Source organism: Podarcis raffonei, chromosome 1 (assembly GCF_027172205.1).
Source record: "Podarcis raffonei isolate rPodRaf1 chromosome 1, rPodRaf1.pri, whole genome shotgun sequence".
Taxonomy (NCBI): Eukaryota; Metazoa; Chordata; class Lepidosauria; order Squamata; family Lacertidae; genus Podarcis; species Podarcis raffonei.
This window is the reverse complement of record NC_070602.1, coordinates 28,545,525-28,562,905: the sequence shown is the minus strand read 5'-3', so window position 1 is coordinate 28,562,905 and position 17,381 is coordinate 28,545,525. Positions and strand designations below refer to the sequence as shown.

At 40.4% G+C, this 17,381-nt stretch overlaps 1 protein-coding gene and 1 long non-coding RNA gene across 20 annotated transcripts in view; both read left to right on the top strand.

The window, feature by feature from the left end:
• The window catches only part of NRXN3 (neurexin 3), a 1,132,087-nt gene that overhangs the window by 584,448 nt on the left and 530,258 nt on the right, over window positions 1–17,381 (top strand). The window lies entirely within an intron of this gene.
• The window catches only part of LOC128408417 (uncharacterized), a 64,404-nt gene continuing 53,344 nt past the window's right edge, over window positions 6,322–17,381 (top strand). The window contains exon 1 of the long non-coding RNA XR_008329071.1: window positions 6,322–6,520. This is a non-coding gene — a long non-coding RNA (uncharacterized LOC128408417). The remainder of the gene's footprint in view (window positions 6,521–17,381) is intronic.

Genomic DNA, 17,381 nt, shown 5'->3' with positions numbered 1-17,381 from the left:
TGGGCTCTGTTGTCACCTGGAGCTTTTGCCCTACTGTAATTCTTTTTGGGAAGAGGATAACCTCCCATCTGACTGTACTTCCCCTCTCCTGGCCCCCCACCCCAAGAACAAAGTCCTTTATTCTGACCAACCTGCTTGCTGCTTCAATGCCCTGTATTTTATCAGCTGCAAAGTGTTTCCTACGTTGTTTGGTTAATGTGATGGATGCTTCTCTCCCTGCCTTCTTGGTGTTTAAGCCAAGATGCAGAATTGCAAGTTAAAAGGTGATTAATCTTCCCTAATGGGATTGCACACTACAAACAGGATCTCACCCTCCACGTCTTTGTTAGCCCTGACCGGAGCTTGCATTACCTCAGACTCAGTAATAGGTCATTTATAATGAACAACAGAAGATGTGGGGAGGAGAGGAGGGTTGTTTGGTCAAGTGTCAGCTGCCCCCAGCTCATTTAGACTTAATCCCATTGTCCAAGTGATCCTGAGTTCTGGGTGGTGTGTAATTGGGTGTACAGTGAGATGACAACATCCAGTCTGCTGCAGTGTTTCATCCTTTTATCCCATTAACACTGGCTTCTTACAGTCAAATAACTTAGCTCTAGGTTAGGCAGTATAATCTGGGGAAGACAAGAGTGCATACCCACTCCAGATTCAGAGCTGTAAAAACAGAGCTGGGGCCATGAGTTCTTTATGGAGGCAGCTCATATGCAACTCAGCTGAATCCGGGCTCATGCCTTTGAAATGTCTTCTTGCAAATGCTGTACTTAGAGTAAAGATGGAGCTGCAGTTTAGCAGGCAAATGCATTGTGTCTGGTCATCTTCATCAGACCAACACAGCCCTGAGAGATGAGCCATTTGACATAGGTGTGGCTACAGCACACCTGCAGCTTTTGGAAGTTCTGCCAGTTGGGGATAGAACAGAATTTTGTTCAGTCCACATTTTAAAGCCAACTGACTTAATTCTCACCTCCTGAATCAGAACGTACATGGATTCACAGACTGGGGCATCATCATCTTTTAAATTGTTACACACATCTCTAAATTCTTTTGAGCAGTTCTTGATTCAAAAATCATACCACTTTGCATTAAAAAATGTGTATTTTAGGATACTCTCAAATACATATCATTAGATACCCAACTGATACCTGTGGGTTGAGCATGAACATTTATGAAGAGAAGCCTATGGGTGTACTGCTGTATATGCACAGGCTTCTGCATGACCCTGCATGAATGCTCAGCTATCAGGGGAGGGGAGAGCAGGGTGTATGGTGTTGTGGATGGGCCAATAATCCTGGTCTGCATCTGCCTCCAAATGTCTAGCCTCTATGTAAAGGATAATTTGAGACAAGCACTATTGAGGGAAATCAATGTCATCAAATAATCTGGAAAACAACAACAACAACACAGAATGGGGAGGAGAGGATTTGTCATTGGCTGCTAGTGATGTCATGGGTTCTCTCCAGTGGAGCCAGGACCATTATGATCACTTCATCCTATATACTCTCACAATAGTCTCAGTAGCACTGATAGTGGCATGGTGAGTGGACAGGAAAATATAATTGCTCCAGTGATGAAATATTTGAGTACTGGGAAAGTGTGATTCTCTCCCTTTCTCCATTACCTTGAGACAAGAAATCTGGCTTCCATGCAACAAATGCGTGTTTTCATGCAGCTGAAAATGTGCACACACACAATCGATAACGTGGAAAGATGCACCAGTGAGAAAAAAGTATTGAAAATTCATTTTTCTCCTCTGATAATAATAATAATAATAATAATAATAATAATAATAATAATAATAATAAAAAAAAAATTTATACTCCGCCCATCTGGCTGGGTTTCCCCAGGCACTCTGGGCGGCTCCCAACAGAGTATTAAAAATAATAGGGAGAAGGAGGGCAAGAGTCATCAAGGAGTTTGTTCTCAGGAACAATTAGGTGCAGAGAGGTTGGAAAAGTGACTAAGACGTGCGAATTAACAGCCAAGGTTAGTTTGATTAGCAACAGAGAGGTGTTCTAGAAGTTAATCCCAAGTTCTCACAGCGGCTCATTGAATGCATAATGTAAGAGGCTAAAAATAAAAGGAAGGATTGTCAAGTGCAACTGTGTGCTTAAGAGTAGAGAACTGTGGATATTAGGATAAGTTGCTTTTGTTATACTGTTGGCTCTCTTGTCAGCTTGTTTGTTACACATCATGATTACCTTTGGCTTCCATTCTGAATGTATACTATGATCCCCATTCAGAAACAGCAACAAAAGCCTTCTGAATCACCATCTTTAGCTAAATGCAAATCATGAGCATTTAGAGGGATGTCTGAAGGGGTTGGACATATTTATTCTTACATAGAAAGGAGAGACAAAGAATTATGAACGGAGGGGAGATAAGAATGGTAGTGTTTGTTTTACCTTTCTAAATGACCACATCCCATCAGCCAGGGGTAGACAAAGTGGTGTCCTTCAGGTGGGACTGCAATTCCCATCAGCCCCTTACAGCATGGCCACTGGTCAGGGGTGATAAGTGCTGCTGTTCTACAACATCTTAAGGGCACCTCATAGAAACCAGTTGCTTCCTCTGGCTATACAGGTCAAGAAGCCATGGGTTTCAGTTGCACAAAAGAAGCTACAGTACCTGGGAAATATTAGGGGAAATGTTCAGTTTCTAGTAGTGTTTTCCCTGTGAAACATGAACGGTTTTATTCAGAGTGCCAGCTTTATGATACTAGAGAATGAGGGGTGCTGCTTCTGCCAGCTCCGTGGGCATAAGCAACTTATTTGCAGTTCATAGAAATCTCTGTGCATTTCTCAGGGGGTAATTGTCCCCTGTGCAGCCCAAGCACCTCTCCAGTATCAGGCAGGCTCAGTGTCAGCAGAGGTCAAGGATGGAACAGCTCTGAGAAACTAAACCCCAGGAGCTAGCAGTTCAGTGCAGAGCAGATGGTGGGATAATGTTGGTGGAGGATGTCGCCCTCCAGGAATGTCAGGGTCAAACATCTCACCAGCATAGGGCGTTAAGTGTAATGGGAAGGGGAGGGCTGGAGAGAAAGGGAGGGAGATCAAGAAAACAGGAGGTTAAATGAGGCGATGCTTGTGCAGTGGTACTGCGCCACTCCAGAGCTCTGCCAAAGAGAAAGGTTACTTGCCTGCCACTTCATTAGGAGAAAGGGAGGCACTTCAAGGAGCCTCATCTGTTGAGTAGACAGAGTGGATCCTAACGAAAGGAATGACGGATTAAGAACTGTCTGGGAGCTAATGTACTGTTTACTGCAGTATAAATGGCCGGTGTTTGGGGAATGACAGCTGAGAGGAAGCGACAACCGGGTGGTAGCGGAGGGGCGGGGGAGCTTTCTTGATTTCCGAAGCTCCTGCTCCGAAGCAAAACTGCAGTTTGGAAGGAGAGAGATATGGTCTCCTCTGGATTCCCTTCCACCTTCTGTTCTGTTCTGCCTAAACAAACAGGCCAATTAAAAAAAAATGGCAGCTTGGTCCTACTGTGCAAATGGTATTGAATTGAATGCTTGCTTTTCTTTAATTATTAGTGGAAATGATCACTAGCCTTAAGCACAGATTGGATTGGGGACTGAGAACTGTGGCTCCATCCCTTCTTCCCTTCTTGCCCCGTGAACCAGCTCCTTGCTCCAAAAAGAGGGATAATTTTTAAATTATCATATTTATTTATTAAATTATATTCTGCTTTTCACCTCACCTGGGCCTCAAACCAGCTTACAAAGGATAAAAAAATGTACAAAATACAGAATGTAAAGCATGAATTAAATCAGTGGAGAATAAAACATCAGAACAGCATTCATGGTGCAAAGGTCTCTTGGAATATAAAACCATTTTAACTAGGCATCTGGAACTTGGCAGGGACAGCGCCTGCCTGATTTCTTATTAGCAGAGTAAAAATGCTCTATTACCAGAAAAGGGGAGAATCCTTCTTCATCATTAAGTACATTTGTGGAGAAAGAGAATGGTAATTTATGATGAGCAGTCATCTCAACAAATTCACCTGAAAGAAAAAGCTGAGTATTGGAAACACATATACACAGAATCAGGGGGGAAAGGTCAATTTCTCTTTCTTTAGGTTCTCAGATTATTTTTCACTGCCATTATAACCAGGACATTTTGTCAGCTCTAGCACCTCTCAGGTGGGCACCACTGCCATCCTAAGAGAACGAGAAAGGCATTTGTGGTGAGTTCTGGCACCTCTTTTTCTAGAAAAATAGCACTGATTATACCTGTCATCATCATTAAGGCAACAGCCTATCCAAAATCTAATTTTAAAAGCTGGCTGCAACTCTTAAATAATAATTTTATTTTCCTCCTTTCCAGACAGCATTCAATATGTATATTTCCTTAGCTTTAAAGCCATGCGACATGTAAGAGTTTTTCAAGCTGAAGAGAGCTGCTATTCAGCAGCAGCAGCAGCTTCTACCTTGACAGATGTTAACATGAGAGAGACAGTCTCTGGCCCGGCATGCTGTCTGCTTCTCGTATTCCTCTGGCTGCCTTTAAATTATGAGATTTCTCTGTCTCTTTGCTAAGCCCAGGTGTGGAGTGATCTGCTAAATGCCAGGCTCTTCTTCTTCTTCCCAGGTCTCCACTTTGTGCGATAACGTATTGTTAGGGAAAATGGGCACCCGCACTCCAAAAACAAAACAGGTGCTTTCTGCACTTGCGTTAACACTATTCTGTATGAAGAGGAAGGCTCTTCAAGATGCAAACAGCAGATTCTCCAGAGCCCAGTTGCCTTCCGGGAACATGTGATCACACTTTGATAATGATCACATACATCTGTGTCACCTTTTCAATGAGAAAGACATTCCACAATAGAGGGACAACTTTATTTCTGCCTCTAGGTTAGAAAGAAGCAGCTGTTTCCCAGTCTGCAGCAAGCATAGTTCCCGAATGCTCAGTGGAAGGAAAGGAGAACTACGGGCATATAGGAAGTATTTGCCCATTTGGCCACTGGCATATGGCTTCAAATGCTGCCATGTCTTTAGATGTCCTGAAAAGCATGCAGCATCAATGCTTCCACACTGTGTGATGCAAGGATGCATATATTACGGATTTAGAATGATAATGTCTTTGCTGAAGCTTTTCTTTCAGATCTTTTGAAACATGCAACCAACTAGATGTGTAAGGTTATATCCCAAAGAACCACAATTTCTTTCACTGTGACACGGATGCCCTAACTTCTTAGGCTTGGTCTAATAATAAGAATAAGAATAATAAGAATAATAATTTATTATTTATACCCTGCCCATCTGGCTGGGTTTCCCCAGCCACTCTGGGTGGCCCCCTGCAAAATATTAAAATACAATACACATTACCTTATCTCCTAGGAAGATGGGGTTGTGGGATGCATTACTTTCCATGTGAGATTATTTCTCTGACTAGCCTCGTGTTCACTGATTGTACGAACCAAGTAACTATAATTAAAAGCAATTAAATGGTCCTGTGCATTGGGTAATGCATAGCAAAGACACAAATCCTCTTCACAGAATTGACTGTTGATTGGTTGACATGTGCTGGCAATACTGTTTTGTTTATTTTTATATATATATATTTAAAAATGACCACAATGAAGAGATCTGAAATTGTACATTTTATTTTAATTTAATATTGAATGGATTCAAGAGTGGGCCATTACATTTTGTTAAGAATCTTCCCCTCTGGTGGCTATCTGAAATGGAGCAGTTTGGTCAATTCTTTGTGATGTGTTTCTGCACACCAGGACATCTGATAGGCCATAGGAAGGAAGATGGAGCTAGATACCAATCACAACATGGGGGTAAACAAGGAAGCAGCCATATAATTCAGGGATGGGAAATCTATTGCTCTCCAAATATTATCGAACTACAGTTCCCATCATCCTCAATTACTGGCCATGCTGGCTGGAACTGATGGGAGTTGGACATATGCAAATGGGAACCTTACATTCAAGCAGCTGATCACACGTAGATGTCCTTTGAAGACATCTATGCTCAACACGTAGATGCTAAGGTGAGACTGGCAGAGTCAGTAGGACCAGCAGGCACAGTCCTGCTCTGCCTCCATACATTTGCATTACATGTGGAGTATAATTTCAAAATATCAATTCTTCCCTTTAAAATGGTACGTGTGATAAGTGGTTTGCGCATGTCTGTTTTGTGGCATTCAGAAAATACTGAGAAGTGGAACTCCACAAGTGTGTGCCTTCGTAGTGAAACAGGCACATATGCTAATGTGACCACATAACATGCATCATATAGGCTTACAGTGACATCATAATCAGCCTTCAAATCCATGCCAAAGATCTAGAACTTGACTAGGAGGCCACTGTGTTAGTATCAGGAAGCAAGATAGCAGAAAGCCATTTCACCAAAGGTGATGAAGAGAGTCTTGCTCCAGAACCCCTTTAGAAGTTAAAAAATGAAAAGAAAAAGAGATGGAGGTAACTTAAGGAATAGGCCCTTTTCAGTGCTTGGACCAGTGTTGTGGAATTCCCTCCACAATGAAGTTTACTGAATTTACAGTGCAATACAGATGTAAGTCTGATTGAATTCAGTGGGTCTCACTCCCTCGATAAGTGGGTATAGGATTACAGCTTTAGAAAGCTGGCAAATGCCTTTCTTCTTCAAAAAACATTTGAGGAATGATTCTGGCTTTTTGTATGTGGATTGTATATACTATATTGTATTGCTGTAGTGTATATTGAATTTAGCTACTAACATGAGTTTGACCAAACTGCGGGAGGCAGTGGAAGACAGGAGTGCCTGGCGTGCTCTGGTCCATGCTGTCACGAAGAGTTGGACACGACTAAACGACTAAACAACAACAACAGCTACAGCGACATATTGAATTTAAGGGCCAATATGTATTGGGTAGGGCTCCCCCCCCCATTGTGTTGTTTTATGGTTGTGAACTCAAAACAATAAAAAATAAAACAATACAATGTCAAAGGCAGGGGGGCTCATCTGGACATAGAATAGGATAACAATTTAATAAATGAAAAATGAACGATCCTGAAATCTCCAAGGAGAGAGGCAGTGCACAGTATTGATCCACCAAGACTTTTGTTCCTAGGGGTTTCATCTATAGAATTGCCGGCTGGAAATATTCTTGGTTAAGCATTTAAGCATAATAGTTCTCATGTGGGAAAGATAGACATGAAAGCAGTAGGTAGGAAAACGCCTTTCTCCACTCTCCTGGAGTCTGTAGCCTGGCTTCCAGCTGGGCTCTTGTGAGAGCACAGCCTGAAAGAGACCATTAGGGTGCAAAAGCAATGAATGATGCTGGTCCTGGTCTAAAATCATCTTCCATTCACTTCTTTGGTAATGTTTGGGACAAAATATGCTATGAGTTTTCTGGAATCTCACTGGGGGAAAAGGCTACTCAACTAAAACAAGCTAAGGAAACAAGCTTCTTTTGCCCTGTGTAATCAGTGAAAGGGCAGAGGCAACAGTGAGTATCTTCAGCAGCTAAAGAAGAAAGGAGCTTGAAAGACCCCAAATCTGGAGTGAGGCCAAATGCAGAGTGAGTTGTTTTGGGATGAAGAGGCAGCTTATGGAAGAGGGGAACTGGGCACTTGGGAGAGCTGCTAAAGCAACATTTGAGATGGGGGCCCACAAAGCGCTTTGTCATCATTTAGAGAGAAGTTAAAATACGGGGCGGATAAGGACGTATAAATTGGCAGCAGATTGTGGTTTATGGTAATGACAGTCCCAGAGGAGCATCTCTCTCTTGGTGACATTGAAGTAAATTGCATTGCTCAAGATGTATACTAAGGATGGATAATGAGATGTGTGCACAGGGTAGAAAAGATTGTGGGTTTTATGATGCTATTGAACTCCCGGAGATGAGTGTGTGTGTGTCTTTGAAAAAGCCAAGTTGCAGAGGGGGAAGGGAGGAGGGTGCAAATGGTAACACAAAGCTCAAAAAATGCATTGCCTTGCTGCAGCCCAAATATTTGTACTTAATACACTCCCTAATCAACTCTTTTTAAGTATGTGCTCAGCCTGTCACATGCACACCAAGGATTCCTCCCCCCCTCCCAAATTATCCCTTTCTGCTGCATCAGAGACCAACTCTGAAGCTGCCCTGAATTTAGATTCAGCTTATCCAACAACACAAGCCATTGTTTTCAGTAAAGGGAGGAAGCATCCGCAGCAGAAGGGATTTCTTCAGAGAATTAGACAAATTCATGGAAGATGAGGCTGTCAGTGGTTACTAGCAAAGATGCCTGTGTTCTGCCTCCACTCTTGGAGGCATACTGCCTCTGAACACTAGTTGTGGAGGACCCCAAGTGAGGGGAGGGTAGCTGTTCTCATGTCCTGCTTGTGAGCTTCCCATAGGCATCTGGATGGTCACTGTGGGAGTAGGATGCTGAACTAGAAGGGCCTTTGGTCAGCTCTTCCTGAGCGGGGAGGGGTGAAGAAAGCCTTTTTGGATCAGGGCCAGTAATGAGGCAAGAAGATCATCAGGTCATAAGAAAACCCAGCTCACAACTTGGCTGGCCATGTCTCCCACTTACAAAGGACACTTGTCATCTTCAAAGAGTTCTCTGTTTGAAGGGCTACTCATTCCAAGTACACATTTAAAATAAAGATCCCTGAGAAGGGAGAATGGGGGGCCTTGGAGATGTCTGTCAAGAGCATCTCTAGAGCAGGCTGAGCAGGCTCACAGATCACCAGGACACTGTCTTCCCCACAAAGGTGAGATGCATTGTATTTCTGTTTAAACTACATAAACATGTTGTAAATTTGCACCTGTACCTATGAATTAAGATATGGACATTTAAAAATGACTTAACTTGTTCAGCACATTTATCTGCAAAACTTTTCTCAGAATACAATTTTCTGCATTTTGAATTTGCATCCTATTTCACATATGTGGAAGACACATAGCTTTTTGGTAGAGCATCTGTTTGCATGCAGAAGGTGCCAGGTGCAGTTCCTAGCATCTTTATGTAGGCCTGGCAAAGACTCCTGTCTGAAAGCCTAGGGAGCTGGTGGTGGTCAGGGCAGAGGGAGCAAATGTCTTATGAGATATAAGGCACCTTCCTGTGTTATCCCATCCTAGCATAAGTATTCTTCCCCAGTTTGCATTCAAAGCCTTGTATTTCTTAGCACTCTTTGCAAAGTGTTGACCAGCTTGCTATTTAAGGAGGCTCCCAATGTTCCCTTCATCTGAATTTCAGTCCCACATCCTGGGATTCAAAATTACTTGGTCTTTTGGAAGTTTATGAGGTAGAGCAAATGCACAGAATAATAGGAGAATGGCAGAAACGACATGCTCATCCTTTCTTATTCCTTATTGCTGTTCCCCTTCAAAATACTAAGTGGCTTGCTCTTGCACATGGCGTTGAGCTCTTGCTCAACATGCTCAGCAGTGCTCATGACATGCTCTTTGTCATACTGACAGTACACTCTCTGTCCTCACTGCTTTCATCTCTATCCATCATATATGCACAGGCATGGCATGTCTCCAGTTCTGCATCCTGTGAAGATCAGGGACATTGCATTTGCATCTTCCCACAATGCCTTAAGGTTAGCACTCTCTTCCCCCAGTGACAAAATGTTTGTGCCTGGAAATCACAAAAGAGAATATGCTAGGGATTGGGGAGATTTGATTCAGTTCACATTTGAAGGTGAACCCACCTAATTTGCACTTTTTGAAACAATATGTGAACCAAAACACAGCCATACCTCTGAAATTCACACTTCTCCCAATTTTGCAATGCAGTTCTCTAGCCAAGCAATGTGTACACTAGGGGAAAGTGTGCATAAAATGCATAGACTAGTGACAATTATGTGCAAAAATGCCTTACATTTGGGGCAAATTGCTTTGCAAAAAAGCATATAGTAAGTAAGCTTGCTCATAAAAATGTGTGCATTAGGAGAAACACAGATGTATTTTCATAAAGACTTTAAAAGAAAAAAAGCAATCAGATGTCATAGTATGGAGACGTGAACTTAAGAGTGGAAAAATGAGAAACTGCAAGAAACCAAAACTGATAGATTTCCCCATCACTGGAACAAGCTTGTTGTTGTTTTTATATGCCATTCCTAACAGGTATGAGCTGCTGGTGTCAAACCAAAAGGCTCTGAATTCTCCTTCTTCTGTTCAAAGTGTGCAAATTATTGTGACCTTTATATGTACTTGTGGGGGGTGTGCTTGTTGTGGCTTGTGCCGTCATGCTCATATTGCAAGACCACCCAGGGGGAATAGTGTGTGCGCGTCTGTCGCTGAGGTGACTTCCTTTTCTTCTATCCGACCTCCTGCACCCGGATTCTGAATGCAGAGAAATTCTTCACCTCCAAGTGTGTGTCATCTTAAAGCTGACTTTCTCTAAGCATAGCCAGGCAGCCGTTGCCAAGGCCGGCTGGCGTAAATTCTCTCCGTTTGACAGCTGATGAAGGGATGGAGGATTTATAACTTATTTGAGTTCCCATACATCACCCTTTGTGTCGCTTGCTTATGATGGCCTTGCCAAAAGATAAAGAAGTGCAGGACTCTCAGTATGGGCCGTGGTGACAGGCCAGGGACAAATGTCTCTGTTGGGTAAATTGATTTGAATAGCTCTAGTGAAATATCAGGCGAGGCTGAAAATATGATTGGGTTTAATGATCCTGCTTGCATTGTATCCCACTAGAATTCCAAATGGCAGACAAGTTAATTAAAGTCACGTATAGCATTGGGAATGGAAGGAGGACATAATAGGTAGATATAGATATGTATTGCTGGAACATCTATCTATTAACTGTATCTGTCTGTCTATCTAAAAGTTATTCCCCCCCCCTGCTATTTCCAATATAGTGACTTTCCTAGGAGGCCAATAAATATCATCTGTAATTTATAGGGTGTTTATCCAGGTAAAACTGTTCAGAATATTTTTCCCTAACCCCTAGAGTCTAACAAGCAAAAACCTCGAGGCATAAAAATGCAGAATGAAAAGATGGAGAGCAGACAAACTGTTTATTCTCCTCTGGTGAAATTTAGTGCACATAAAACTTAATATGGTGTTAAGAATTGAACATTCATTTTCTGTGAGCAAAGGAGTTTTGCGGCCGTATAAGTTGGGAATTGGAAAGGGAAGGTAAAGTAGTTGTTGTTGTTGTTGGTGGTGGTGTGTGTGTGTGTGTGTGTGTTTATCTATCTATATATTGCATACATGAAAATATGTAAATAATAAAGCAGATATATCTTCACGTATGTCCTTTGCACCTCTCTTTGGGCATGACCTCAATGCTGCACTTATGTACAAAGTAGTTTTTGTTGTTCATGTTTAAAAGAATTATGGGGGGGAAAGTGTGTTTGAGTTTATCTCATGTTGTACATCTCTGCAGCATCTGTTGAATGTTATGAACTCAGACCTTCCTTATTCAGCAAAGTATCACAAGAGCATCAAGAGATCTTGTAGGGTGGAAGAATAAAGTGGGTCAAGAGAAGCAGTGATTTCTCAGTGCTACAATGCCCCACGAGTGTCAAATGAACATCCAAACACACTTTGGTCAACAGATGGGGCTCCGCTGTGTGCCAGAATTATCCAAAGTGAAATTGAGTGGCAGAAGGCACACGACATTCTTGGTGGTGATGACCTCCTTGTGGAATGCTCAGCCATCAGAAGTATGATAGACATGTTCAGTGCTAGCATTAAAGAGGTCATTGAAGACCATATTATTCATGTAGGCATTTGGGGAGATGTGAAAGGAAAATTATCCCATTCTTACTTAATGCTTTAGTAGCATCTGTGTGATGGTTTTTACACTGCTTATTTTTTCATTGATGTTGTATTGATGAGATTATATTGTTTATTGTTGTTAACTATCAAAGACACATGGTGAAAACAGAAATTTAGATTTAGAAAAAGATAAATGAATGGGACAGAATTGTTAAAGATATGAAAGAAAGTAGGAAGATAAATTTATATGACTATATATATATATATATATATATATATATGGCAGACACATGCTAGTTGTGAGTAAGGTCAAAAGGAAATTGTATGGGGGCTACAATCCTATTATTTTTTATATTTTGCTGGAAGCTGCCCACAGTGGCTGGGGAAACCCAGCCAGATGGATGGGGTATAATTATTATTATTATTCATATTTACCTTGGAAAAAGCCACATTGAATCAAATGGGACTTACATATGTCACTTAAATAGTAAGATTGTGTGTTCAAAAAAAGAGGGGGGGGGAAACCTACATCATTCATGTTGTGACACGAAGATCAAATCACATGATTTGTTAATACCTAGTAGCCATGTAAATGTGTAATGGGCGATATCCTGTGATGTCTGCCTATTTGCACAAAAAAAAACCCCACTTCAGCATGACTTCACCTTCCTCCTCTTCCACCTCCAGTGCCATCCAACCCCCAGGTTTTTTTTTGGGAGGGCCCCCAATCCTCTGGAAAAGATTGGAGATGGGCCCAGGCTCCAGGGGAAGCAGACAAAGGATAAGCCGTGTTATGCAAGCAGACACCCTATTGAACTTCATTGAATCTCACCCAAGAACTTTCTGGAAATGTAGTGATAGAATTATCAAAGAGAAAACAGGAGAAATTGTACTCTTAAAACCAATGTTTTTGTTGTTGGGACTGTTTGAGCAATAAATCAGTGTTTGATAAACAACCTGCTTATCAAGGCTCAGAGATATTGATTGTAAAATATAGGAAGAAACCAAGCTTGCCAGCAATGGATAAATGGCTTCAAAGTACCTGGAAAATTCTGATAATAGTAAAAATTACCCACTCTAAAGTGTGGGACAACAAGCAGTTCACAATTGTGTCTATTTAGGACAACAGGAGGCCTTTTTGTGTTATACTGCAACAGAATTAAATATACAAGGGAGAGTATGTCAGAAAATATTTAATATATTGTATATTAATTGTTTCTGATGTGATCTCTCCCCACACCTGCACAGATTAATTCTAAGGTTCCTCACAACTTTTAAAAAGCCTCTTACATAATGACTTGAATATAGGAATTTCACATGCAAGAAGGTTTTGCCAAATGCTTATCTATTTTTCATGAATTCCCAAGGAAAATGTTTACATATGGCTGAGGGTGGGCATTTAAATTACTGATTTTTTTTTAATAGTTCTGGTTAAGCAGCTCACTATACACTTCCTCCAGCTAGGTGCAAAGTAATGAAATAGACGGTGGCAGCACAACAACTGTTTTGTTTTTGTTTTTTTATAATATTTTTATTAAACAATTTTTTATATTAATACAAACAAAACATACATAAACAAACAACAAACAATAACAGAACAAAAAACAGGTACCATTTCATATCCTAATTTCTTTAACCTTTCTTCCTCGACTTCCTCTTGCCTCCCGTTTCTGTATTCCAAATTCTTATAATTATTCAGCGAATCTTCCCTTATTTTACTATAAATTTATGTTAATCATCCTTATTCTCTTTGTCTTAACCATTACTAATAGTAACCATTTATTTTAATCCAACATCATTTTAACTGTCATTAATTTTGTAGTATTTCTTTAAATAGTCCTTGAACTTTTTCCATTCTTCTTCCGCCGCTTCTCTTCCCTGGTTTCGGATTCTGCTCGTCATTTCTGCCAAGCCCATGTAGTCCATCACCTTCATCTGCCATTCTTCCAGTGTGGGTAGATCCTGTGTCTTCCAGTACTTTGCAATGAGTATTCTAGCTGCTGTTGTAGCATACATAAAAAAAGTTGTATCTATCTTTAACACCCCCTGGCCGACAATACCCAAGAGAAAGGCCTCTGGTTTCTTGGGGAAAGTATATTTAAATACCTTTTTCAGTTCATTATAAATCATTTCCCAGAATGCCTTAATCTTCGGGCACGTCCACCAGAGGTGAAAGAATGTACCTTCCTTTTCTTTACATTTCCAACATTTATTATCCGGCAAGTGGTAGATCTTTGCAAGCTTGACTGGGGTTATGTACCACCTATAAATCATTTTCATTATATTTTCTCTTAAGGCATTACACGCCGTAAACTTCAACCCGGTGGTCCACAACTTTTCCCAATCAGCAAACATGATGTTATGACCAATGTCCTGAGCCCATTTAATCATACTTGATTTTACCATTTCATCTTGTGTATTCCATTTCAGCAGCAGATCATACATTTTTGACAAATTCTTAGTACTGGATTCTAACAGTTCAGTCTCTAGTTTTGATTTTTCCACCTGGAAGCCTATTTTACTGTCTAATTTAAACACTTCATTTATTTGATGATAATGTAACCAATCTCTCACCTTACCTTTTAGTTTTTCAAAACTCTGCAATCTCAATTTGTCCCCTTCCTTTTCCAAAATTTCCCAATATCTTGGCCATTTCGACTCCATATTTAACTTTTTAACTGCCTTAGCTTCCATTGGTGATAGCCATCTTGGAGTCTTATTTTCTAGCAAGTCCTTATATCTAACCCAGACATTTAATAGTGCTTTCCTGACAATATGATTTTTGAAACTTTTGTGCGCTTTAACCTTGTCATACCACAAATATGCATGCCACCCAAAAATATTGTTAAATCCTTCCAAATCCAAAATGTCTGTGTTTTCAAGAAGCAGCCAATCTTTTAGCCAGCAGAAAGCTGCCGCTTCATAGTACAGTTTAAGGTCTGGCAGGGCAAACCCCCCTCTTTCCTTTGAATCCGTTAATATCTTAAATTTTATTCTGGGCTTCTTGCCCTGCCAGACAAATTTAGATATATCTTTCTGCCACTTCTTGAAACAGTCCATTTTATCCATTATTTGTAATGCTTGAAACAGAAACAACATTCTTGGCAATACATTCATTTTTATAACTGCAATTCGACCTAACAAGGAAAGCTTCAGATTTGACCAGATCTCCAGATCTTTTTTCACTTCTGTCCAAGTTTTTTCATAATTGTCTTTAAATAGGTTCACATTCTTAGCTGTCATATTCACACCCAGATATTTCACTTTTTTAACCACAGTCAACCCCGTCTCATTCTGAAACCTTTCTTTTTCAATCTGTGTTAAATTTTTCTCCAATACCTTAGTCTTTGACTTATTCAGTTTAAATCCTGCCAATTGGCCAAACTCTTGAATTATCTCCAAAACTCTTTTCGTGCTAGCTTCTGGCTCCTGTAAAGTAAGTACTAGGTCATCTGCAAATGCTCTCAGTTTATATTGTTTAACTCCGACCTGAACCCCTTTCACCAACTGGTCCTTCCTAATCATATTAAGCAAAACCTCCAGGACCGAAATAAAAAGTAATGGGGAGATAGGGCACCCCTGACGTGTCCCTTTTTCAATCTTAAACTCTTCTGTTACCACATTATTTACAATCAATTTTGCTTTCTGTTCAGAATATATTGCACCTATACCATTTTCAAACCCTTGGCCTACCCCCATCCCCCGGAGGTTCTTCAACATGAAGCTCCAAGAAATATTGTCAAAGGCTTTCTCGGCGTCCACAAATATCAAAACAGCCTTAGTGTTTATATTCACTTCCAACTTCTCCAAAATGTCAATTATATTCCTTACATTGTCCGACAAATGCCTTTTCGGGAGAAAGCCCGCCTGGTCCCCATGAATCTCCTCCATCAACACTCTTTTCAGTCTCTTTGCTAAAACATCAGCAAAGATTTTGTAATCCACATTTAGTAAGGAGATGGGTCGGTAGTTCTTAAGTTGGGTCTTTTCAGTCTCTGTCTTTGGTATAAGTGTAATGTAGGCCTCTCTCCACGTATCGGGTGCCCTTCTCCCCTCCATGATCTCGTTACAGACTTCCTTCAAAGGTTGTATAAGCCCTTCCTTCAAAACTTTGTAGTATTTGGAAGTCAATCCATCCGGTCCAGGTGATTTGCCCAACGTCATGTTTTGAATGGCATCTTCTATTTCCTGTGCTGATATCTCCTGGTTCAAAATTGTTTTACTTTCCTGAGAAATCTTTTTCAGCCCATTTTTCTCGAGGAATTGTTGTATGTCTTTATCTTTCTGCGGCCCTTGTGTATACAATTGTCTAAAGTAGCTCTGAAAACAGTTCCTAATTTCCACTGGGTTGCATATGTTCTTTCCCTCCACTTCTAAATTTGTTACCGTGTTGAGTTTTTGTCTCTTCTTTATTTGCCAAGCCAGTAACTTGCTACATTTATCTGCAGATTCAAAGGTCTTTTGTCTCATTTGTTTAATTTTCCATTCTATTTCTTGATTCATCAGTTCCATATATTGTGTTTGGTACAGTTTAATTTCTCTTAAAACCACTTGCGATTTTGGCTTCACTCTTAGTTTCCTTTCCCCTTCCTTTATCTTTTCCAGAATTTTCTCTTTCCTCTCATTTTGCTTTCTTTTCTTTAATGTATTTTGTTGTATCAAAAACCCTCTCATCACGGCTTTACTTGCGTCCCATATTATTCTTTTTTCTACTTTAGATCTTAGATTAATTTCAAAATAATCCTTCAACGTTTTTTGGGCCTTTTTACAGATCTCCTCGTCTCTGAATAAGGTGTCATTCATTCTCCATCTGAAGGAACCAGTTGTTGTTTGCTTCATCACCATCTTTACTGCGTTATGGTCGGAGAGAGTTTTTGGGCAGATTTCCACTTTCTTTATGTTCGACGCCATGTTGCTAGTCACCCAAATTTGGTCAATCCGAGTCCATGTCATTTTGGCTTCAGAAAAGAAGGTTCCCTCTCTCTCTAATGGGTGTTTTGTTCTCCAGATGTCTATCAAGTCCATATTGTCAGTCATTTCAAAAAAAGTTTTTGGTAGTCTTCCATCTTTTGTAACTACCTGTCTTTGTGCTTTATCCATATTTGTTGAAACTACTCCATTCATGTCTCCCATCATAATTAGTTTGTAGTCCATATAGTCCATTAAAGTCTCATGCAACTTCTTAAAAAATTCTGCTTTCCCTTCATTTGGTGCGTATATCCCCACTATCAAAAGTTTTTCTCCTTGAAATTGAATTTCAATTGCCAGATATCTTCCTTGGTCATCTTTAAAAATTTGTTTCGGCTGTAGATTTTCCTTTGCGTAGATCACCACTCCTCTTTTTTTTACTTTGTCTGAGGATATAAATTCTTGACCCAATCTCTTATTTATTAATAGTTTCCTGTGTGCTCTTGTTACGTGGGTCTCTTGTAGACAAATCAAGTCCAATTGGTCTTTCTTTAAAGCATGAAATATATTTTTCCTTTTTCGGGGATTGTTTAGACCATTACAATTCCAGGTTAGAAGTTGCAAAGCCATGATGGGGTTATTTAATTCCTCCTACAGCTCCCAGTTGTTGTTCGTCCTTTGTCGGTGGACACAACAACTGTTTTGTAGCCTCACATCCTGTCCCACATTATGATTGTATTTTATTAGAAGGAGCCTATAAAGATGATTTCAGAGCCCAAGCCAGTAGCCAGTTGAAACTGTGTATGCTGAGGAAGTAT